General features: G+C 43.6%; 1 long non-coding RNA gene across 1 annotated transcript in view; it reads right to left on the bottom strand.

The window, feature by feature from the left end:
- Positions 1 to 8,092: 8,092 nt before the first annotated feature.
- LOC121533761 overlaps positions 8,093 to 25,668 on the bottom strand; it is a 60,286-nt gene continuing 42,710 nt past the window's right edge. Inside the window, exons 4-5 of the long non-coding RNA XR_005994493.2 lie at positions 11,346 to 11,438; positions 8,093 to 8,703 (exon numbers count right to left, since the gene is read on the bottom strand). This is a non-coding gene — a long non-coding RNA (uncharacterized LOC121533761). The remainder of the gene's footprint in view (positions 8,704 to 11,345; positions 11,439 to 25,668) is intronic.

Below are 25,668 nucleotides of genomic sequence, written 5' to 3'. Positions count from 1 at the left end.
CATGCATTCTGGGCCATTAATTACAATGCTCTCTGCCCAGTATACAGTTCTGTTTATGACAAGCCCCTCGTACACCATGGTGCACCATGGACCAAGTATTCCAAAATAACATTGCAACCCTATAGCCCTCAAATTCAAATCTGGACCTTGAAGCCAGTTCCACTGCTTTTTTTCATTCTTCCCCGCTAATCAGGGACTGATTTAGAGCTGGGACACCAGGTGGGTGCAATTCATGATCAGGTAGAAGAGAAAACCAGCAGGCGCCAGACCTCGTAGGGTCAGAGTTACCCCTGACCTATAATATTCTATAATATTCTATCCTATCCTATCTGCACTGATTATATCTTGGACTGACCCTACGTATGGTCACTAGACTAAACATACAAACAATATGCACACTGTCACTCACACACACTACATTGACACTCCCACACAAAACACACACACATTCAAATACACTACACACGCCCACACACACATAACACACACATGCAGACCGACACAAACACATACACACACACTGTGATGAGGTGTGAATGACGGAGTCAGGCGCAGGAGGTAAAACACCGAAATCCAGAGTTTATTCAGTGTACATGAATAAAGCGCAGCAAGTGTCAAAACAAAACGAGCACAAGGGAAACATCCACCTTGGCTACATACAATGAAACCGAGCTACTCACTCTCACAATGAACAATCACTCACAAAGGACAAGGGGGCAGAGGGAACACTTATACACAGACTAATGAGGGAATGAGTACCAGGTGTGTGTGATTGACAAGACAAGACAAGACAAGACAAATGGAGTGATGATAAATGGAGCAGTAGTGGCTAGTAAGCCGGTGACGACGAACGCCGAAACCTGCCCGAGCAAGGAGGAGGGGCAGCCTTGGCTGAATTCGTGACACACACATTACACATGCACATGCACACGCACTTGCACACTCATCATTTGCTGCTGTTGCTCTGTTCTTAATTTTACTCTTATTACTATCTATCCAGATGCTTAGTCACTTTACCCTGCCTTTATGTACATATCTACCTCAAATACCTCATACCTCTGCACATTGATCTGGTACTGGTACTCCCTGTATACAGTGCATTCGGAAAGTATTCAGACCCCTTGACTTTTTCCACATCTTGTTACGTTACAGACTTATTCTAAAATTGATAAAATAAAATAAGAGCCTCATCAACCTACACACAATACCCCATAGTGACAAAGCGAAAACAGGTTTTTAGAAATGTATGCACATTTTTTACAAATAAAAAACAGAAATAACTTATTTACATAAGTATTGAGACACTTTGCTATGAGACTCAAAATTGAGCTCAGGTGCATCCTGTTTCCATTGATCATCCTTGAGATGTTTCTACAACTTGATTGGAGTCCACCTGTGGACTGTGGTAAATTCAACTGATTTGACATGATTTGGAAAGGTCCCACAGTTGACAGTGCATGTCAGAGCAAAAACCAAACCATGACGTCAAAATAATTGTCCGTAGAGCTCAGAGACAGGATTGTGTTGAGGCACAGATCTGGGGAAGGGTACCAAAACATTTCTGCAGCATTGAAGGTCCCCAAGAACAGAGTGGCCTCCATCATTCTTAAATGGAAGAAGTTTGTAACCACCAAGACTCTTCCTAGAGCTGGCCGCCCGGCCAAACTGAGCAATTGTGGGAGAAGGGCCTTGGTCAGGGAGGTGACCAAGAACCCGATGGTCACTCTGACAGAGCTCCAGAGTTCCTCTGGGGAGATGGGAGAACCTTCGAGAAGGACAACGATCTCTGCAGCACTCCACCAATCAGGCCTTTATGGTAGAGTGGCCAGACAGAAACCACTCCTCAGTAAAAGGCACATGACATCCCACTTGGAGTTTGCCAAAAGGCACCTAAAGGACTCTCAGACCATGAGAAACAAGATTCTCTGGTCTGATGAAACCATGATTGAGCTCTTTGGCCTGAATGCCAAGCATCATGTCTGGAAGAAACCTGGCATCTTCCCTACGGTGAAGCATGTTGGTGGCAGCATCATGCTGTGGGGATGTTTTTCAGCGTCAGGGACTGGGAGACTAGTCAGGATCGAGGGAAAGATGAACAGAGCAAAGTACAGAGAGATCCTTGATGAAAACCTGCTGCAGAGTGCTCAGGACCTCAGACTGGGGTGAAGGTTCACCCTCTAACAGGACAACGACCCTAAGCACACAGCCAAGACAACGCAGGAGTGGCTTCGTGGCAGTCTCTGAATGTCCTTGAGTGACCCAGTCAGAGGCCGGACTTGAACCCGATCGAACATTTCTGGAGAGACCTGAAAACAGCTGTGCAGCGCCGCTCCTCATCCAACCTGACAGAGCTTGAGAGGATCTGCAGAAAATAATGGGAGAAACTCCCCAAATACAGGTGTGCCAAGCTTGTAGCTTCATACCCAAGAAGACTCAAGGCTGTTATCGCTGCCAAAGGTGCTTCAACAAAGTACTGAGTAAAGGGTCTGAATACTTACAGTACCAGTCAAACGTTTGGACACACCTACTCATTCAAGGGTTTTTCTTTATTTTTACTATTTCCGACATTGTAGAATAATAGGGAAGACATCAAAACGATGAAATAACACATATGGAATCATGTAGTAACCAAAGAAGTGTTAAACAAATCAAAATATATTTTATATTTGAGATTCTTCAAATAGCCACCCTTTGCCTTGATGACAGCTTTGCACACTCTTGGCATTCTCTCAACCAGCTTCATTAGGTAGTCACCTGGAATGCATTTCAATTAACAGGTGTGCCTTCGTAAAAGTTAATTTGTGGAATTTCTTTCCTTCTTAATGCATTTGAGCCAATCAATTTTTTTATTTAACCTTTATTTAACTAGGCAAGTCAGTTAAGAACAAATTCTTATTTACAATGACGGCCTACCCCGGCCAAACCCGGACGACGCTGGGCCAATTGTGCTCTGCCCTATGGGACTCCCAATTACGGTTGGATTGTGATACAGCCTGGAATCGAACCAGGGTCTGTAGTGATGCCTCTAGCACTGAGATGCAGTGTGCAGTGGAAATTCTAATCAATAATGAGGAGAGACAGGGTCAATCACCAATCAGGACATTACTTTATTCAAAAATATTCAATAAAGTAATAGGTGAGGCTGGTTGGCCCAACAGTCTTGACAAAAATATATTTTATAGCAAAGATACAGCCTCTTAGTCTACATGAAAATAACAGATGTGTGGAATGAGTCACAAGGTGAGACTTGATATATGAGAAAGGTATCGAGGTATTCGGGGGGAATGCGCACGGTGGAGGTACTGTCTGGACTTTGCACCGTGGTTGCACCAACGGAAACACCGAGACACCTACCTTGACACTCTCGCGACCACCCCGTGAGAACCCTCTGCGGCCATGAGAATGTGGGGTTGTGGAATGCTAACCAAGGGATACCTAGTACCACAGGGAAAGCAGTAGACTCAATGATAAAAAAACGTGACTTGCTCGCAATGAGTCTCGTGGGTAACCAAACTTTTGACTGGTACTGTATGTAAATGTGATATTTCGAAAAATTATTCAATCCATTTTAGAATAAAGCTGTAACGTAACAAAATTCGTAAAAAGTCAAGGGGTCTGAATACTTTCCGAATGCACTGTATAGCTCAATTCTTGTGTATTTTATTGTATTCCTCTTGTGTTGCTATTTTATTTTTAAACTCTGCATTTTTGGGAAGGGCTCATAATCAAGCATTTCACGGTAAAGTCTACACCAGTTGTATTTGGCGCATGTGACAAATAACATTTGTTTAGATTTTCCTGTTTTTATCACCCACATTGTGTATTGTATCCAGTTGTTGCTTACCCAAACTCTGACAAACGGAAGAGGGCAAAATGTTTTGCACTACTAAGAAATGGGTCCCCTCATCCAAGCCTTGGGTTTGAATGAAGATATAAGGATCCAATCTTGGATGGCTACACCATAAAACCATTTACTCTACTGATGTGAGTGTTTAATAATAATAATAATATGCCATTTAGCAGACGCTTTTATCGAAAGCGACTTACAGTCATGCGTGCATATATATATTTTTTTGTGTATGGGTGGTCCCGGGGTTCGAACCCACTACCTTGGCGTTACAAGCGCCGTGCTCTACCAGCTGAGCTACAGAGGACCAGGCAGTGCTATTGATTTTTCTATCCCTTTTGTATTACAGTATTCAGGCCAATGTTGCTTGCCCAGGTTGTGACTAGGGCTGTGACGATACCAGTATCGCAATATTTTTTCCATGTCAAAAATGAAAACACGTACCAGACTAAACTCTTTAGGTCCTTTAAAAACCTGCTGTATGTAAAATATTGTGTGCTATAGTTTGGAAAATAAATAAATGTGACTCCCAATGATAGCATAATGATGTTTGTTTCTAACATTAGGGCTATTTTTGCTAAAGATGAAAAATCTGCTTCTTGTTTTGTTTCTTTGCCACTATACTAACAAGTATGGCAATACAGGTATCGTTCCGGCCCTAATTGTGACCATCACAGATTTGTGACAGACTCTCTATGCGAATCTGGGATAGTCTTACTTTGTAAAGTAAGACTATCCCACCATTCACACCATATCAATAGATTTAGAAAGTAATCTTGAGGTTTTGCTACAATATGGGAAGCTCCACTTTGAGCCTTGATTGATTGATTTTATTTGCCAGTTAAAAAAAACACAAACTCACAGTACATACATTTTAAAAACTTGACAGGGATATTACTGAAAGTCATCGACTTATTTCCATTGAGAAGTACAGATCAGGGTTGTGTAATAAAAAAATATCAGAAACTTTGAACATCCCACGGAGCACCATTAAATCCATTATTTAAAAAATGGAAAGAATATAGCACCACAACAAACCTACCAAGAGAAGGCCGCCCACCAAAACTCATGGACCAGGCAAGGAGGGCATTAATCAGAGAGGCAACAAAGAGACCAAAGTCAACCCTGAAGGAGCTGAAAAGTTCCACAGCGGAGATTGGAGTATCTGTCCATAATACCACTTTAAGCTGTACACTCCACAGAGCCGGGCTTTACGGAAGAGTGGCTAGAAAAAAGCCATTGCTTAAAGAAAAAAATAAGCAAACACGTTTGGTGTTTGCCAAAAGCCATGTGGGAGACTCCCCAAACATATGGAAGAAGGTACTTTGGTCATATGAGACTAAAATTGAGCTTTTTGGCCATCAAGGAAAACGCTATGTCTGGCGCAACCCCAACACCTCTCATCACCCCGAGAACACCATCCCCACAGTGAAGCATGGTGGTGGCAGCATCATGCTGTGGGGATGTTTTTCATCGGCACGAACTGGGAAACTGGTCAGAATTGAAGGAATGATGGATGTCGCTAAATACAGGCAAATTCTTGCGGGAAACCTGTTTCAGCCTTCCAGAGATTTGAGACTGGGACGGAGGTTCACCTTTCAGCAGGACAATGACCCTAAGCATACTGCTAAAGCAACACTTGAGTGGTTTAAGGGGAAACATTGAAATGTCTTGGAATGGCCTAGTCAAAGCCCAGACCTCAATCCAATTGAGAATCTGTGGTATGACTTAAAGATTGCTGTACACCGCCGGAACCCATCCAACTTGAAGGAGCTGGAGCAGTTTTGCCTTGAAGAATGGGCAAAAATCCCAGTGGCTAGATGTGCCAAGCTTATAGAGACATACCCCAAGAGACTTGCAGCTGTAATTGCTACAGAAGGTGGCTCTACAAAGTGAATAGCTATGCACGCTCAAGTTTTCTGTTTTTTTGTCTTATTTCTTGTTTGTTTCACACAATAAAAAATATTTTGCATCTTCAAAGTGGTAGGCATGTTGTGTAAATGAAATGATACATACCCCTCAAAAATCAATTTTAATTCCAGGTTGTAAGGCAACAAAATAAGAAAAATGCCAAGGGGGGTGAATACTTTCGCAAGCCACTGTATACATATGAGATGAGTAGTGCAATATATGTAAACATTATTAAAGTGACTAGTGTTCCATGGCTCTGTTGTTGTATTGGTGGAGATATCTAATATAAGTAAAATAATTCAATAGGTACTTGCAGACTGTGTGGACCAGACTAAGTTGAATTAGTATGACCCTTTTCTCTACAGATTGCCAGCCTAGCTGCTTAAAATGCTCGATCTCCAGATCCATCTCATAGCAAATGAAATTACTGTACTGTACCTCATGCATTCATTGAGTCAGGCCCGGCTGGAATGGGAGCCTTGGCTATACTCATTAGTTCCATTCATTACCCATTTGAGTCCCGTCTAATGCATCTTACCCTCTCCCCTCCCTAGTAATCCTCAGGTTGGACTTGGGTGATCAGTGGGCTTCAGTGCACTCTGGGACTGAGGGAACATATTGAGCCTCTCAACAACTTCGTTTTAACTGCTTTGTCAGGGGAGATGGCTTTTGATTAGCTTTTTTTGTCTAATTTCTCAGAGTGGAAAATACCCATGATTCCACTTCACTGTCCTGTGTGTTGTTACATTTATGTTATGAATGGGCTTTTTAAATAATGTGTTTATGGATTTTAGCCGTTGGCCAATACTGTCTGCAACAGAGGTGTATCCCATGTTTTCTAATAGAGAATACCCATAGTGGGGCCACACGTCAACCTCACCACCCATAAGCAGAAAAACATAGACAGATCTTTGCCATAAGCTACAATCAGTGCTTGTGTGCCATTAAATGCTTCCCCCCTTTTGCCATGATGACATTTACAGCAGCGTGTCTGTAGTTCTCTACTCTGGTAACCGTGCTGGTGTGGGACAATGCCTTTCCTGGTTGTCTATCACATCTACCTCCCCCCTCCCGTCGAGGATCCCCTGACTGACTGAGTGTCAGGCCCCCCCTCAGTTGTGGGGAGGGTTCCCGTTCCGCAGGGCAGCGCCATGCTCTGACAGCTAATGGAGTCAGGCTTAATTGGAACACGCAGTATGTAATGGAGCGTGTCGGATGGGTTCTGGGGCAGTGAGATGTATGGAGTGGGAGATGGGTCCTGGGGCTGGAGAGAGAAAGGGAGGTGGTGGTATATGTGTTGTGGTGTAGGGGTGAGAGGGGTGGAGTGAGGGATGGGTTTTAGGTTAAGAAGAGCGGTGGAGTGAGTGAGAGATGGGTTTTGGGGTGGTAGAGGTATGGAATGAGGCATCGGTTCTGGGGTAGTGACTTAGAGATACAGAGTGGTAGATGGGTTGTGGGAGGGAGAGAGGAGTGGAGTGAGGCATGGGTTTTTGTGTAGTGAGAGGTATAGAGAGATGGTTCTGGGGTGGGAGAGGGGTGGAATGATAGATGGGTTCTGGGTTGGAAGAGAAGGGTGGAGTGAAGGATGTGGGAGAGTGGGTGGAGTGAGGAATGGTTCTGCTAGAGCCCGAGGTATGAAGTGGGAAATGGGTACTGGGTTGGGAGAGAGGGGTGGATGAGTCTGATACTGCACGTCTGCGTCACTGCCTTGTGATAAAAATAGCTTGCAAATGGAGGAATGGATAAAACAGAGTTCTGGAGATGACTTCAGAGGGGAATCCATTATGGATACGTAGCCCGTGAGAGAGAGCTGGCAAAAATGATTGGATCTGGGACTTTATTTATCTCATATGTATGCATTTATGCATGATCTATTTTAATTATTATTCATACATGCAGCAGCTGAGGCCCTGCCGTGATCCTGTCAGCAGGTATCCAGCAGTAAATGCACAGACCTCCTCCCTCATGAGGAGAGAGACTGAAACGACCACTGGGTGTCACTCTTCCATCTTGGCATTCTGATGTGCAGCAAAATGGCCTCCATCAGTGGAGAAATATCCTCCTGACATTTCATAATAACTATCTTTAATTTGCACAGTTGGGGGGATATGAGTACAAGCCAACCTCAAAGACAGATAAATATTTGTTTCAATCAGACGTGTATCATTTTTCAAAGTGTTATTGTTCCCATATTAAGACAGTACTAATCACTGCTAAGCTACTGTTGAACACTGATAAAGTGTTTTTCCTCCCTGTAAGGAGGCGGACCGTTTGGAGTGGAGTCTAAGGTGCCAAAGCACTGGACAGGAGGATGGTAGACAGTTGCAACTAGTTTTATTTTATTTTCAAACAAAGACGAATGGCTTTGTACAATGCCAGAGTCCCAAAAAAACAAAAAACTAAACAGAAAAGCGTAGAAAATAAAGTAGAATTTTTTTTATAAACTTCAAATAACTTGTCCAAACATAAAGACAAAAAACCCAAAGGATTAACTGAACACTTGCACTGCGTTAGCTTAGCATTTTAGACTTAGCATAGCTGGGAGGGGAGGCGAGGCGAGGCAGCCCAGCCCAGCCCAGCCCAGCCCAGCCCAGCTTGCCCTCTTGGCACGTCAGCTCTAACTGGCCCTGCCTGGTCAGGCTCTTATACCATGCAGATGTGGAACAAACCAACATATCAATTAGCTTGAAATGTCATGTTACATACTTCCTCTTTTCACATGTTAATCTTGATCATTTATCCAACATTGAAAAATAATTTTTAACTTCCTGAGTAATTAGAAAATTACATGATTACAATTCACTCATGAACTTGGACTAGCCTACCGTCAACAGTGGCGGGAACCCATTCATAAAAAGGGTCTGAATGCGACGTCACTTCCTTCCCAGGATGAGATGCGGAAGTGAATGGAATGTGCACATGAAGATAAGTACACATCTCAGCTTCTGAAATACAAACACAGTTAGCGAACAGATATTAACACACAGAGCACAATATAACGATTCTTAACAATACTAGGTGCTCTGTCTAATAATGGACAAGAGACCGTTAACATTTGTTGTGTGTTTCTTCTGTTACAGCCTGTTGTGTGTCTGCCCCGAACCTCAACACTTTGCACATGCGGCGCTCTGCTACACATTACACACACCGGTGCTCAATAAACAATTAAATAGTACCTTTGTATCTGTAATCAGTTATGCTAGATGGTGACGGGATGAGAACCGTCACACTCCCCATAACCACTGTTACATCCTCCTGGCAACGACTGCATTTACCCCCTCTGACTTCTGCTCCATGGAGGCAGTGACAGCTCGCTTACACAACAGCTATAGGGACTGCTCCCCAGGCACACCGTCCCACGAGACCATGCTTTTGCAGTGCATAGCACGTCAACATGGGGAAGATGTATCACTCTCAGATAAACTATTTGTATCATAGTCCCTTTTTTGCTGTTACAAGCCAACAGCCGCAGTAGGCTAGAGGGGAGAGGAAGGGGGATAGTTTGACAGGGTAAGTGTGGAGGGTTTGGAGGGGGCTCCTCTTATCCACAGTACTGCTAAAAAGAGCCCTAGTCTGGGGATTGAGTGTATTTTTCCAGCAATGTTTTAAACGTTTTATCTATTGAGGGTGGGCCATCTCATCAGTACATGGGCATCTTTTATTAGGGTGGGCTGGTCGAAATTAGCCTGTTTTTATTACTTTTGCGCTATTTCTCTGTTGTCATAGTAATCTACTCTGAGTATACCAAACATTAGGAACACCTTCCTAATATTGAGTTGCACTCCTTATTTAACCTGTCTCCTCCCCTTCATCTACACAGATTGAAGTGGATTTAACAAGTGACATCAATAAGGGATCATAGCTTTCTCCTGGATTCACCTGGTCAGTCTATGTCATGGAAAGAGTATGTATTCTTAATGTTTTGTATACCCAAATTGAGCATTTGGCTGACTGGTGAGCCCCCCTACCAAGATGGGCCGGCCCGGTTTTCTGATTGGCTCAGCTGAAGTAGCGCAAATTCACATTCAAAGTCAAACGTGCATCATCAAAGAGAGTGAGACCCGCTCTGACCGTCAGTCACTCAGTCAAAACAGAAAAACGGAACGGTAGTGGCGAAACATTTTGAGAGACAAAAAAAAAGGCAGAAGCTGCTAAATGTGTGAAAGTTCTGGTTCTGCTGGTCCGAGTGCTGTGTCTGTGTCAGTAAAAAATGACAGATCATCTGCTGTGGTGCAGTCAAGGTAGGAAGAAAATAGAGAAAGACACACTTACGCACACTGACACAGATCATGTAGCCTACTACTGGCAGTTAGGCCTAATATTTTGGCTGTATATTGTATGAAATATATGTTATACCTACTATAGTAGGATAATTGGGGAAGGGGGATTCGGGGGACATTTAAACACTAGGCTGCTTGCAATACAGCCTAACAAGTCGTTAGATTGGCTTTTATTACATTTACATTTTAGTCATTTAGCAGACGCTCTTATCCAGAGCGACTTAAAGTTAGTGCATACATTATTTTATCTTATAACACATAGTTAAGGCAATAGCCATCTACTAGACATTTATACAGTGCTTTTTACTAAACACAAGTCATCATGTATTACAATAAAGGTCAATTCGGGGACTGTGTATTTTAATTGTTTTATCAATGGTTATTCGCTTCTGAATCTCAGTCTCTTCAGCCCAGTGAGTGAGTTTATGAGCTGTATTAACAAGTGACTCTGGTGTCGGATTACATTACATGGCCACTAGCACAGAAGGCTGGAAAGTCCCGCCTATCTCCCGCTTTTTTCATTCCCTGAAAGAAAGATACGCATACGAACACGGCACTGTCAGACGAAGCACAGAGCTGGAAATCTATTATCATCCACTTGTTCTCACAGAAGGTTGTAAGTCCAATTCAACAGAAGAAAATGGAGAGAGAGAGGGCGAGAGAGAGAGACGCCAGTTCCTTAATGTAGCCATTGGCCACAGCCAAAATATTCAGGAACTGGCAGTCTCTCTCTCCCAGCTCCCTCTCTCTGTTTTCGCATTCTAGTTGTGAATGAATAAACACATATATTAGGCAAAGTAGAAAATCACTGAATAAATACCTTATAGATGACCATTGGCTTATATAATATATTATAACAGCCTAACTGCATGTTTCAAATTAGTGCATTTCAAGTGTATTTTAATGGTCCGTAATAAAACATTTATAAGGCATTTATAAATTATGGGTTCACCATTTATTAATCACTACTTCCACATTAATAAACCATTTACTAATTATTTTAAATATTTTTGCAGTCCGTAATCTAAGTGAGTGCTATTTATACTTTATAAATACTTTATAAATGTTTTGAGTGACCAGTGTAATTTCTCACAAAAAGATGGGCATGCCATTGGTAGACATTCCTGCAGTACCTGGTAAAAGAACAAGCACACAACACAGGATGTTTAAGGAACTATATATACATGTGTGAATAACTAGCTTACTAACATTTACAGATGTGGGAGTAATGATTAATAAATGGTGAGAAAATGGTTTGTAAATGCCTTATAAATGGTTTATTATGGACCCTTAAAATAAAGTGTTACCCTAGGGGGCTGCTTGTCCCAGCACAGGCAGTGTGGTCCCCTGGTCTTCTGGTCCCAGTGATGCTAGGCTTAGCAGCACAGACATCTCAGCTACTGTTGCAGCAGTCAAGCGTAGTGGACGTAGGGAGAAAACACAGAGAGAGAGAGAGACACTGACACATGTACTGCATGTTTATTGATATTTTGGCTCTATATTATATATGTATTAGTAATTAACCCTTAGGATAGGGGGGACATGTTTGATAGCCAGACACTTATATTTGCAATATAAGTAGTTAGGCTTTTATAAGGTATTATGAGCCTATGGTCATCTATTAGACATTTATTCAGTAATCTTTCTTCTTATAATACATGTGTTTATTCATTCACAACTAGGATGTTGCTGGGCCCAACACAGGTCTTCTGGTACCAGTGCTGTGGGAAAGGATCCTAGGCTTAGCAGAGATAGCTCAGAGGTGAGTGCAGTGGAGTTGGAAGAAAACAGAGAGACACAGATGCACTGCCAGTTCCTTAATATGTTGGCACTATATGTAATAGCAATGAACACTTATGAGTAACAGACAGAGTGACAGACAGACAGACAACAGTGGAGCACAGGGAGAAACACAGACAGACAGACAGACAGACAGACATACAGAGACAGTGACAGCAGACAAGATGTAGAGACAGACTGCACAACAGAGAGGCAACAGAGTCACAGTTATAGTGATGATTTGTATCTCCAGTGGTGCTTTTACATGTTGTATTTGTCTTAAACATGAGCTGGTTAAAAAGAGCTAGTTAAAAAAGGATTAGGACTATGTTTCACTGGTCACTGGAACAGTGTGTGCAGTGCGGCTGAAATGCCAGGGCTGAATTTTTGTCCCAGTCCATTTTTGTTCATGCAGTGTTGTTTCTCTTCGTCATGCAATGGCGAAGGTGCGAAAAGATGGAGGAATTCAGATATTATGTCATTGTTTTTAGCAATACCCACAGAGTTCTTAAACTACGGCACGCAACATGGTTCAATATGCCAGTAAATCAGCGCAATCTACTTTTTCAAATTGCTGCCGTCTTGGCGCTAGAATTGGGATCATGTATACTGCACTAATGCCCATACAAAAAAAAGAGTAACGGAGAGCAATGTACAATATGGAAAACTTAGCAAACAAGACATTTGTGGTAAGTACATCTTTATGCACCTTCACCATTATCTATTTTGACTGTATTTCTATCTTTAAGTCATATCATAGACATGAGAAAGTTATGACCTAATCAGCCAGTGGCTTTATATGGCTGCATGACAATTTTGAGCCATAATTGTGACAAATGGTAGGTAGGCTTTATATACAGTAAGAAGGGCTGAAGCTTTTCTCCAAATGGCTGGGTGAGTGTTGACGCATTTAAGCAGCAACACCAAAGATTAATTGTGCTTGGCAACTGTGTGTGTGTGTTCACATCCTTGTGTGCATGTGTGTGTGCCTGCCTGTATGTGTGTTTGTGTGCCTACCTGTGTTGATCTCATAGATAGTGGGCTGGGGGATTTAAGTGGTTCCAGGTTGGGTCTGGTCAGGAGTGAGCACAGACGGGCTTAGAGAGCCCCTCTCTCTACCTGTTTCTCCCTCAGACAGTGTTCATTACTGAGCCTCTTGTTTTTCTCCCTGTTTGCAGCCAATGGACCATTAGGCTGTTGAGCGCAGGGCAATAAATCGCATTAGGCAGCAACCTGAGCTCTCTCGCTTCCTCTATGAAACATATTTTTTTGTTGTCTTAAATTATTTGTGCCATTTGATCTTACAGTAAAACACACACTCCAAATGTATGAACAAATATCAGACAATGATACTGTAACACCATGTAAGAGAAACAAAGTTACTGTAACACCATGTAAGAGAAACAATGGTACTGTACCACCATGTAAGAGAAACAAAGTTACTGTAACACCATGTAAGAGAAACAATGATACTGTAACACCATGTAAGAGAAACAAAGATACTGTAACACCATGTAAGAGAAACAAAGATACTGTAACACCATGTAAGAGAAACAAAGATACTGTACCACCATGTAAGAGAAACAAAGATACTGTAACACCATGTAAGAGAAACAATGATACTGTAACACCATGTAAGAGAAACAAAGATACTGTAACACCATGTAAGAGAAACAAAGATACTGTAACACCATGTAAGAGAAACAAAGATACTGTAACACCATGTAAGAGAAACAAAGTTACTGTAACACCATGTAAGAGAAACAATGATACTGTAACACCATGTAAGAGAAACAAAGATACTGTAACACCATGTAAGAGAAACAAAGATACTGTAACACCATGTAAGAGAAACAAAGATACTGTACCACCATGTAAGAGAAACAAAGATACTGTAACACCATGTAAGAGAAACAAAGATACTGTACCACCATTTAAGAGAAACAAAGATACTGTAACACCATGTAAGAGAAACAAAGATACTGTAACACCATGTAAGAGAAACAATGATACTGTAACACCATGTAAGAGAAACAAAGATACTGTAACACCATGTAAGAGAAACAAAGATACTGTAACACCATGTAAGAGAAACAAAGATACTGTAACACCATGTAAGAGAAACAAAGATACTGTACCACCATGTAAGAGAAACAAAGATACTGTAAAACCATGTAAGAGAAACAAAGATACTGTACCACCATGTAAGAGAAACCAAGATACTGTAACACCATGTAAGAGAAACAAAGAACATCTTTAGATGTTATATTTGGAGGATTAAAATATGCATGTTGCATTCCATGTTGCAGATACTGCCAAGGAAACGGTGACCTTTTGAATGGTGTAAGACTGTGAAGCGGCTAAGACAAAGCCAGCGCTTATACTTAATTTGCATTTACGCCAAGCCACTTCCCAGGCTTTGATGTGATGGCATAATTATGGTAGCAGAGGCAGCTGATGACTAATTAATGGTTTGCGTGCGTGCGTTTGGGAGCACACACATCTGCTACAAAGCATATGAGGCATCCAATCATTCCCTCCCCTCGGCCAGTGCTATGATGAATTGATACACCGATATTTTTTTCCAATCAAATATCTCCAGCGTGCTGTCGCAACCATGAAAACAAAGTTGTCTTTCCCTTGGTTTTAATTCAAAAGAGCTTAGTTGTTTTTCAGTGCCTGACCGTAATGATCTTGCCAATTGTGACAAAGGCACAAACTTTAGTACGGTGGGGGGGGACCAAAGGGTGAGTGATTTGGAGTGGTACCATTTGTTCCGTATGCACTGTGAAAGGTTAGTGCTTTCCAGTCTCTATTGTGAAGTCGTAGCTTTTGTACAAAGCCATCATACTGTTTACAAGTGGGTGAATGTCCAAAAGAATGCAGTGAGTAGAAAGGAAATGTCAGAGAAATGTCAAATGTCTGCTGGCTTTATCCGTTCCTCTCTCCCTTTTGCTACGACGGAAGGAGGGGTCCTGCACCGGCCAGTAGAGGTGCAGGAAGCATCACCCCAGGTGTCAATAAAATACACAAAGGTCCATTTTGTGTCATGTTGACCTTCACCTGATCTGGGTGACCCATATGGTTCAATGAATGCATGTTAAGGGTCAGGTAATTAGAAGTGAATTCAATAGTGTCTGCTGTTAATTCTATTGGCTCCATTGTTTGAACATTGTATGATGGGTGTAGGTCAGCTACATACATGCAGATGAGTGGGTTATAATCACTACTGTGAGGTAGAGAATGACTGGTTTAGAGGGGCACTGCTGAAGCCAGTCTTCCAAGCTTGTCTTCCACAGCAGTTGTGACACAGAGACTTGTCTGTTAGGAGAGTATGATAATGAACTCCTAAAATGGAATGGTCCACTGAGGAAACACAGCTGGGCTCTCAGCAGTGAACACATGCACGCATACACACAGAAACTCCCACTCTCTGAGCACAACACCAATCAAACCCAGGGTCCTCGAGGGACGAAGACAACCCCCATCTATCTGCAGATGAGTAGCGCAAGTGAGAAATTGCACGTCCTCACACTTTTGATTTGCATGTTTCTAGTGTGCTAATTTATTGCTTAATCATTTATCCATTAAAGTATTGCTCAAAGACTAGAGAGCAGCTCCGCACAATGCAGTTGTGCTTAATATGCATTAGTGTGCCTATCATTTGCCAGTTCTCTTTTGTTGTTAATGGGCCAAGGCACTCTTCCAGCTTTTATTGCATGTCACGCAAGTGTAGATATCTCCCCTTTCTCTACTGCTCAATGGCTTCACTTCAGCACAGAGAGAAAATAGCTTTATTACTGTACAGTAACATCTCCCCACAGTTCCTTTAATGTGCTTTTTGACGTGTTCATTACTATACATTTCAGCATGCATAATGTTGCACCTGAACGACACTGTCATGGTTTATGATTTAGACAAACCATTATCTTTCACATATTTTTCTCACTCTCTCAAGGAGTAGTTTACACCGCTTTAGATATCAACACCACGTTGGAGACTGAGTGACGGGATGACACTTTACCATCATTATTAACCATCCTCTTCATACCATCATTGCTGAGTAACGGCAACATATACACAGCCGTGACAGTGTCGACATGCTCCATGCTCTAAGCAGTGCTTACAAGCCATGTCACTTCCAAACAAATACAGTCATGAAACCTGCAGCGATCTAGCTTACTTAATTAGCTACAGTACAGCTGACATGCCAGGGATTGTTGGCAAGCATACCGCTACATGAGCCAGGCTAGTTATCTGTGTCTTGTTGCCTAGTAACATAACATTCATTTAGATTGGAGACCCAACAGATTTGTTTGGTGAAATAATTGACAGCTGAATAAAGTTATCATGACCAGGGGCGGCTCAACAAAATGGTTACCATGAATGAGAATAATTCCCATTAACTGTAATCTGTATATTCCAGAACTCTCTCAATACAGTCTCTATGCCCCGCAAACACACCCAAGATGTTTAATCTTCAACTTCTCTTTGTGAAATCGCCATTCAGTACAAAAAGTTGTTGGATGTTTTTCTACCCGATTTCCACTTCACCCTAGTAGCAGAAATGATCAGGGTCAGCATGTATCAAGTGTCGCAGAGTAGGAGTGATGATTTAGGATCCGTTTTGCCTTTTAGATCACAATGAAAAAGGTTCCATTGTCAGAGAAGACCTGATCCTAGATCAGCACTTGTATTCTGAGATGCTTGATACAGTGGGGAAAAAAAGTATTTAGTCAGCCACCAATTGTGAAAGTTCTCCCACTTAAAAAGATGAGAGAGGCCTGTAATTTTCATCATAGGTACACGTCAACTATGATAGACAAATTGAGATTTTTTTTCTCCAGAATATCACATTGTAGGATTTTTTATGAATTTATTTGCAAATTATGGTGGAAAATAAGTATTTGGTCACCTACAAACAAGCAAGATTTCTGGCTCTCACAGACCTGTAACTTCTTCTTTAAGAGGCTCCTCTGTCCTCCACTCGTTACCTGTATTAATGGCACCTGTTTGAACTTGTTATCAGTATAAAAGACACCTGTCCACAACCTCAAACAGTCACACTCCAAACTCCACTATGGCCAAGACCAAAGAGCTGTCAAAGGACACCAGAAACAAAATTGTAGACCTGCACCAGGCTGGGAAGACTGAATCTGCAATAGGTAAGCAGCTTGGTTTGAAGAAATCAACTGTGGGAGCAATTATTAGGAAATGGAAGACATACAAGACCACTGATAATCTCCCTCGATCTGGGGCTCCACGCAAGATCTCACCCGTGGGGTCAAAATGATCACAAGAACGGTGAGCAAAAATCCCAGAACCACACGGGGGGACCTAGTGAATGACCTGCAGAGAGCTGGGACCAAAGTAACAAAGCCTACCATCAGTAACACACTACGCCGCCAGGGACTCAAATCCTGCAGTGCAAGACGTATCCCCCTGCTTAAGCCAGTACATGTCCAGGCCCATCTGAAGCTTGCTAGAGTGCATTTGGATGATCCAACTTTTTGGTAAAAACTCAACTCGTCGTGTTTGGAGGACAAAGAATGCTGAGTTGCATCCAAAGAACACCATACCTACTGTGAAGCATGGGGGTGGAAACATCATGCTTTGGGGCTGTTTTTCTGCAAAGGGACCAGGACGACTGATCCGTGTAAAGGAAAGAATGAATGGGGCCATGTATCGTGAGATTTTGAGTGAAAACCTCCTTCCATCAGCAAGGGCATTGAAGATGAAACGTGGCTGGGTCTTTCAGCATGACAATGATCCCAAACACACCGCCCGGGCAACGAAGGAGTGGCTTCGTAAGAAGCATTTCAAGGTCCTGGAGTGGCCTAGCCAGTCTCCAGATCTCAACCCCATAGAAAATCTTTGGAGGGAGTTGAAAGTCCGTGCTGCCCAGCGACAGCCCCAAAACATCACTGCTCTAGAGGAGATCTGCATGGAGGAATGGGCCAAAATACCAGCAACAGTGTGTGAAAACCTTGTGAAGACTTACAGAAAACGTTTGACCTGTGTCATTGCCAACAAAGGGTATATAACAAAGTATTGAGAAACTTTTGTTATTGACCAAATACGTATTTTCCACCATAATTTGCAAATAAATTCATAAAAAATCCTACAATGTGATTTCCTGGATTTTTTTTTATAATTCTGTCTGTCATTGTTGACGTGTACCTATGATGAAAAGTACAGGCCTCTCTCATCTTTTTAAGTGTGAGAACTTGCACAATCGGTGGCTGACTAAATACTTTTTTTCCCCACTGTACATACGACCCCAGATTTCCATCCAGCCTTGGGACGTTGGGAGGCTGCCATATTTCAGCTCCCTCTAGGTGACACTCTATTTCCAGAATGCAGAAGCACAACCATAGCCCCAGCACACTGGGCTCTGACCGCTGGCTACCGACCTCTCGCTCTCTCTCCAGTCTCTCCAGAGAGCGCAAAGGGCCATTTGTTTAGGCAGAACGCTTGTCGTATTTACAGGGGATGGCCCATTATTCATATCATCATCATTCACTGACAATGGGGTTATATTTGGCAGGCGCCGGAGGTGTAAGGACAAGGCTACGGTGCTACGCTACGAGACAGCCCTGTACGGGAGGTGCGACGCAGGGGCTAATGTCCTACCTAAAAGAGGCAGATGTGATATGACATAGACCAGGGCTCTCCAACCCTGTTCCTGGAGAGATACCGTCCTGTAGGTTTGCGCTCCAAGCCCAATCTAGTGTACTTGATTTAGCTGGTTGATAAACTGAATCAGGTTAGTTACAACAGGGGTTGGAGTTATGGTCACATACACATATTTAGCAGATGTTATTGCGGGTGTAGCCGAAATACTTGTGTTCATAGCTCCAACAGTGCAGTAGTATCTAACAATTCACAACAATACACACAAATCTAAAAGTAAAAGAATGGAATTAAGAAATATATAAATATTAGGATGAGCAATGTCGGAGTGGCATTGACTAAAATACAGTAGAATACAGTATATACATATGAAATGAGTAAAGCAGTATGTAAACATTATTAAAGTGACTAGTGTTCCATTATTAAAGTGACCAGTGATTCCATGGCTATGTATATAGGGCAGCAGCCTCTAAGGTGCAGGGTTGAGTACCGTGGTGGTAGCCAGCTAGTGATGGCTATTTAACAGTCTGATGGCCTTGAGATAGAAGCTGTTTTTCAGTCTCTCTGTCCCAGCTTTGATGCACCTGTACTGACCTCGCCTTCTGGATGTTAGCAGGGTTAATATGCCGTGGCTTGGGTGGTTGATGTCCTTGATTATCTATTTGGCCTTCCTGTGACATCGGGTGCTGTAGGTGTCCTGGAGGGCAGGCAGTGTGCCCCCGGTGATACATTGGGTAGACCGCACCACCCTCTGGAGAGCCCTGTGGTTGCGGGCGGAGCCGTTGCCGTGATACAGCCCGACAGGATGCTCTCAATGGTGCATCTGTAAAGGTTTGTGAGGGTCTTAGGGGCCAAGCTGAAGTTCATCAGCCTCCTGAGGTTGAAGAGGCGACTGTGTGGGTGGACTGTGTGGGTGGACCATTTCAGATTGTCAGTGATGTGTACACCGAGGAACTTGAAGCTTTTCGCCTACAGGAGGGTAGCTCTCCAGGAACAGGGTTGGAGAGCCCTGACATAGACTGCTGTGACATTGAGTGAAGCACCCTCTTCCCCGTCACCATCCCTCAGTCGTGCTCTGACCCTCTGTTCAGATAGACTCTCAGAGAGCCAGAGAGTCGAGCTCCATTGATTTATAACAGGGATGAGCAACTCCAGTCCTTGGGAGCCTGATTGGTGTCACACTTTTGACCCAGCCCCAGCTAACACACCTGACTCCAATAATGAACTAATCATGATCTTCAGTTTCGAATGCAAGTAGTTTAATCAGCTGTGCTTGCTAGGGATGGGGGAAAAGTGTGACACCACTTCGGCCCCGATGACTGGAGTTGCCCATCCCTGATCTATAAAGCCTTTGATCCCTACCACATAACGGAAGCATATGACTTATGTACCCATGTGGCCGTGCTGCCTCGAGGGAGTGTGTATGTGTGTGTCATCACTTTGATGTCATGGCCGCGTTGTCTTGAGGTTCTGGCAGCATTTCCAAAACGTTCCCTGCCTGAAACATGTTTCAAACGTATGAAACCTGCTACAGGTCCCGTGTGGCTCAGTTGGTAGAGCATGGCGCTTTCAATGCCAGGGTTGTGGATTTCATTCCCATAGGGGACCAACATGGGGAAAAAAAAGTATGAAGATGTATGCACTCACTACTGTATGTCGCTCTGGATAAGAGCGTCTGCTAAATGACTAAAATGCAAATGTCGGTCCTGACAGCAGAGATTCATTAATCTCTCTTCTCTTGCTGGCGAGCTCTGTCATCAGAGGAGTCGATGTAACACAGTCTTTTTTTCATATATTAGCCGGTCATGGCGGCGCAGCTCTTGATAAATCATTTCCTCCACTCCCTCTTCCCGCTTCACTCCGCCACCACACCCAGTCCCCACGCTCCAGAGCAGCTAAACATCCTTTCATTGCTTAATGCCCTCCTCTATGGCATGGATTCAATTTTACGGTGTGGGGGGCATGGGGGAATACATTGGATGCTTCATTACCTGTTTGGCTTAATGAAGGCCTAACCAATTCACCCGTTTCCGTCCCTCCTCTCCTCACCTCCTCCATCTCCACTCTGCATCCGTATGCAGCTCTAATATGAGTCCAATTTAAAAAGTTAAGCCCAGTTGGTGAGGGATGTGCTCGGCCAGCTTCTCTCTCTCTCTCTCTCTCTCTCTCTCTCTCTCTCTCTCTCTCTCTCCTCTCTCTCTCTCTCTCTCTCTCTCTCTCTCTCTCTCTCTCTCTCTCTCTCTCTCTCTCTCTCTCTCTCTCTCTCTCTCTCTCTCTCTCTCTCTCTCTCTCTCTCTCTCTCTCTCTCTCTCTCTCTCTCAACCTGTGTCTCCATCCCTTTCATTCTCTATTGCACACAAACACACACCACATCCGATAACTCACAGAATGAAACCGACACACAATTAAGGGCTGCAGGGAGCTCGGCAGCAGCTCGACAGCACCAGAGACGGAGAGTGGATAAATATGAGACAAAAGCAGCCAAATTATCGGCCATTGTAAAGGATCCTGTTATGCTTAAGGGGGTTATCAGCTTATCACCATGTCCCTGGTTACCAGTGTGTGCTGCTTTCTCGCTTTCTCTCTCCCCCTCTACCCCCACCCCCCTTCGTCTCTCCGTGTTCTCACCATTTTTCTCTTTCTCTGTGTCTATCCCACTGTTTCTTCTTTCTCTCCCTTTTCACTCATTATCTTTCTCTCTTTGGACTCTCAGATAGATGATGGTCTCTGAGTGGCAGCTCGGTTAGCTCTGTTGGTGCACCTGTAGTGAAGCATGTATTTGAGACCTGCTGTAGACATCCTATATTTAGCTGTGGAAGGCACAGTGTGTGGTTTCTGAGAAGGATAAGAGTTGGGGATGATTTTCTCCTGCAAAGATTATGTGTTGGGTTCAGACACCTTGTAGTGTATAGATTTAATTGCCCCCAGAGATAAAAACGTAACTACCACCTAGCAGCCTTTCACACTCAGGCACATTCACACACACATGCACACACAGCCACAGAGAGAATACGATAATAACTTTTAATATGCTGCCTATTAGAGTTTACACTACAAATATTGGATTTATAGTACTGCATACTAAGTTATTGTAAGTACTCTATTACTACAACGTAATTTGCATTTGCTCATGTACAATTTGACTCACGTAAACGTTAAGTACTACACACACACCACCCTCCACACACACCCTCTCTCATCGATATTGCCTATATCTTCCATCCATCATCGTCTCCCCGGCAAAGAGGATGCTCTCTCCTCTCCACCCCTGTGCGAGGACTTGCCAGTAGTTATTAAGATCCAGCGATAGGGCCAGGGTGATGGATGGGTCTCTGGCATAACGCTACAGGGCCCCGGGATTCCAGATGCCATTTTCTGCCCACGTTTCCAGCACTTTTCATGGATGACGAGCACTGGGAGATAAATGATAAACAAGCGGTCCACTCCACCCTCCTATTACTGCTGACCCAGAACCAGCGGACAGGAAGAACAGGGGAAGGACTGGAGATAACCTTGAATAACAGCTGACCCGGGACAGCCCTCTGAAGCCTAACATCCAGCCAGCCAACAATGCTCTTCTTTGGTCCCAATGTTTTTGGTCTACTGTTAGACAGTGTTACTCATGAATTAATTTGAGATTTTGGATTGAGTCTGCCACCAATGTATAGGGTGGTATGTTCTTGCAGTGCATTGGAATAGATCCCCATTCTGTTTTTAATGTGTGGCCCAGTATGGATAGCAGTGTGGACAGTAACATTAGCCAAGAACAAGAATGATTAGGTCTGTCAAGGTTTTGTCAGGTTTTGAGTGTTTTTCAGGTGTGTGTCACAGTGGGGCAGCCAGTAGTCTAGCGGTTAAGAGTGTTGGGCTTATAACCGAAAGGTTGTTTGTTTGAATCTCCAGGCTGACTAGGTGAAAAATCTGTCTGTGCCCTTGAGCAAGGCACTTAACCCTAATATCTCCTGTAAGTGTGTCTGCTAAATCAAGGGTTCCCAAACTCGATCCTGGACCCCCCCCCCACGTGAACGTTTTGGTTTTTGCCCTAGCACTACACAGCTGATTCAAATAATCAAAGCTTCATGTTGAGTTGATTATTTGAATCAGCTGTGTAGTGCTAGGGCAAAAACCAAAACGTGCAACCAGGGGGAGGCCCCGGGACTGAGTTTCGGAAACCCTGTGCTAAATGAATACTGGCAGACTCAATGGTCTGGTATTTACATTTTTTGTCATTTAGCAGACGCTCTTATCCAGAGCGACTTACAGTTAGTATTTTTTATACCCCCCGTGGGAATCGAACCGACAACCCTGGCGTTGCAAACGCCATGCTCTACCAACTGAGCTACATCCCTGCCGGCCATTCCCCTCCCCTACCCTGGACGACGCTGGGCCAATTGTGCGCCGCCCCATGGGTCTCCCAGTCACGGCCGGCTACGACAGAGCCTGGATTCAAACCTAGTGGCACAGCTAGCACTGCGATGCAGTGCCTTAGACCACTGCGCCACTCGGGAGGTGTGATCCTGGTGCGTCCTTGTGTGCATGTGCTTGTACGCTTGTGTGCTTGTGTGTGTTCTGGTCAGTGCTGTGCAGTATCAAGGGTGTACCGTTGGGGCCTACACACTGAGTAGAATGACAGTGATTAGCCCCACTGAGATGCCCACCTACCACAGCCAGTGTGGGAGAGGGAAGGACACCGCCAGCCTACCCAGTACCCACAATCCTCTTTACAGGAAACAATCCTGGATGGGAAGCCATGTCACTCCAAGGTGCAACCGTGACCTTTAAAGGTAAAGCTGGCCAACATTTCCCTCTCTTCCTCCCAGTCCCACACTCTATTGCAGTGAGAGGATAAAACAAGATGGCAGCTTAATAGGATAAAAACAAGATAGCAGCTTCATTATAGCCCACAAAGAAAGCTATTACACAAAAAACACATTGTAGCGCTTTCCCATTCCCCTCACTCAATTCGAACAGACCCACTGGGCACACACCGGTTGAATCGATGTTGTTTCCATATAATTTCAATGAAATTACATTGAACCAACGTGGAATAGACGTTGAATTGACGTCTGTGCCTAGTGGGGAGGTTAATTTGGCTCTGCTAATGATGATGAGGGTGAGAGCAGTGTTGAAATGGCACGTCTGTCGCCCTGCGTGCCCCTTAGTTTTGATCAAATACCACCGTCACAGCACTTTTTCTCTCCACTGGCTGCTCCGCAGTCAATGACTAATCAGTTGTGTTGCAGAAATGGGAAAATAATACGAGAAGGGGGCTTTACTTTAGGTTTTCTAGCAACCTGTCGTGTGTACAGCCTCTGAGCTTGTATTACTGCTCTACAGCAGGCCCCCCTGCTGATCCCAAATCAGCTCTATGCAATCGACGCCAAGTCCACGCCAATGTCTAATCACAAGCCCCCCGGTGACAACTGCTGTTTGCCTGACTAGATTTGGTAGTACAGAACTTGACTAGCGGGACCCCCAAAACAGCTGCTGCTCCTTAATCTGCTGGTTAGCTGGGCTTGCTGCTAAAGCTCCCAGTGAAGGATTGTGGCTATGCCCCAATTACCTGTCCTTCCTCCCAGAAGTGTACACTCATTCACTACTCCCCACAAATGTTAAATAATTGGATTGGTGTAGGCAGGGGCTAGAGGAAGTTAAGTCATTTCCTTTGAAATCCATGAAGGGTGGTGAATACGTGCACACTTCGGGAGAAATAATATATTTTTGGGACGCACCCTTCTAGCCTTCCTCCTTTGCACATTTAAGAGACATCCAGTGTGCCACTCTGCACAGACAGACAGGTAAGAGGAACACAAATGAAATGGTGTTCCGGATGAAAGTATCAGACAAGTGACATTTATTGCATTTGTTACAGACGCCTGACTTTGAAAATGTCCACTTCGCTATCTTGCGTCTCAGAAGCACTCGTACTCAATTTCTTCAAACAACATGCTCTCTCACTTTTACCCCAACAAACCCTCTCTTTTTCTCTCCCTCTCTGTTACGTACACACACTAGAGCTGGAACGATAAACCGAAAATTATCGACACCGACCAAACCGACTACTTATCGTGGACATTTTGTTAATACCGTTCACTGCAATAAATAACCTACAGTATAGGGCCGTGCTAGAGAAATGTGAAGTTTTTAAATTATATGTTTGCTAATGTGGGTGATTATTAATGGGCCAATTGATAGCTATAACATTCAAAGTAATAGTATAGTAGTAGTGGTATTAAGGCTAAAATAAAAATAACTGTGGTGCACATTAATGTTATAAACATATCGTTCAATTTACATTGTCAATTTATCGTGATATGGATTTATGTCCATATTGCCCAGCTCTAAAACACACACACACGCACACGCACACACACACACACACACACACACACACACACACACACACACACACACACACACACACACACACACACACACACACACACACACACACACACACACACACACACACACACACACACACACACACACACACACACACACACACACACACACACACACACACACACACACACACACACACACACACACACTCCATTTTTTATTTAATCTCCTGCAGTCTTGTTTGATAGAGATGCCCACACAGTTTCCATGGAAACTCAAAAATAATATGTTTTCTTCTTTCTCCCCCCCCCCACCCCCATCTCTGCTCTGTGTCTTTGATGATGGGCATAGCCAGTCTGAGAGGCAGAGTAAGCAAGGTGTGCACTTCTGATCACTAAAGCTGTGTTTTACTTTGCAAGTATAAAACGCAGTATAAGCAACGTGCACGGCCAAGATGAGCATGCCAAGTAGTCAGAAAACGCGTACTGAAATAAATTCAGCATCCACAGCTGAACATCCCATGCACTTGTGGTCTAAAATACACTTGATGGCTTGGCTCATGTCTCACCACTGTCATGATTTTGACTACAATTTAGACTAATCACCAGTGGAATTACTCTGACATGGGTTTGTCAGTATAGCACTATGTGCGCTACTGATATGAGTAGTGTGACTTGTAGTGTGAGTCTGTATGTGTGTATGTCTTGTGTGCCATGTGTGTGTGATTGGCTTATTGTATATATCCTGTGCTACACGGCGGGGGGGTATCATTGTCATGGTGTGACTGAGGCTTTAAGGTATCATTGTCATGGTGTGTGATGGTCATGGTATTGTCCAGTCACAAGGAGGTCACTCGCAGCAGTGCCAGTGACC

This window comes from Coregonus clupeaformis, chromosome 20 (genome assembly GCF_020615455.1).
Source record: "Coregonus clupeaformis isolate EN_2021a chromosome 20, ASM2061545v1, whole genome shotgun sequence".
Classification (NCBI taxonomy): Eukaryota; Metazoa; Chordata; class Actinopteri; order Salmoniformes; family Salmonidae; genus Coregonus; species Coregonus clupeaformis.
The sequence above is the reverse complement of the archived record's forward strand: the minus strand, read 5'-3'. Positions and strand labels throughout refer to the sequence as shown.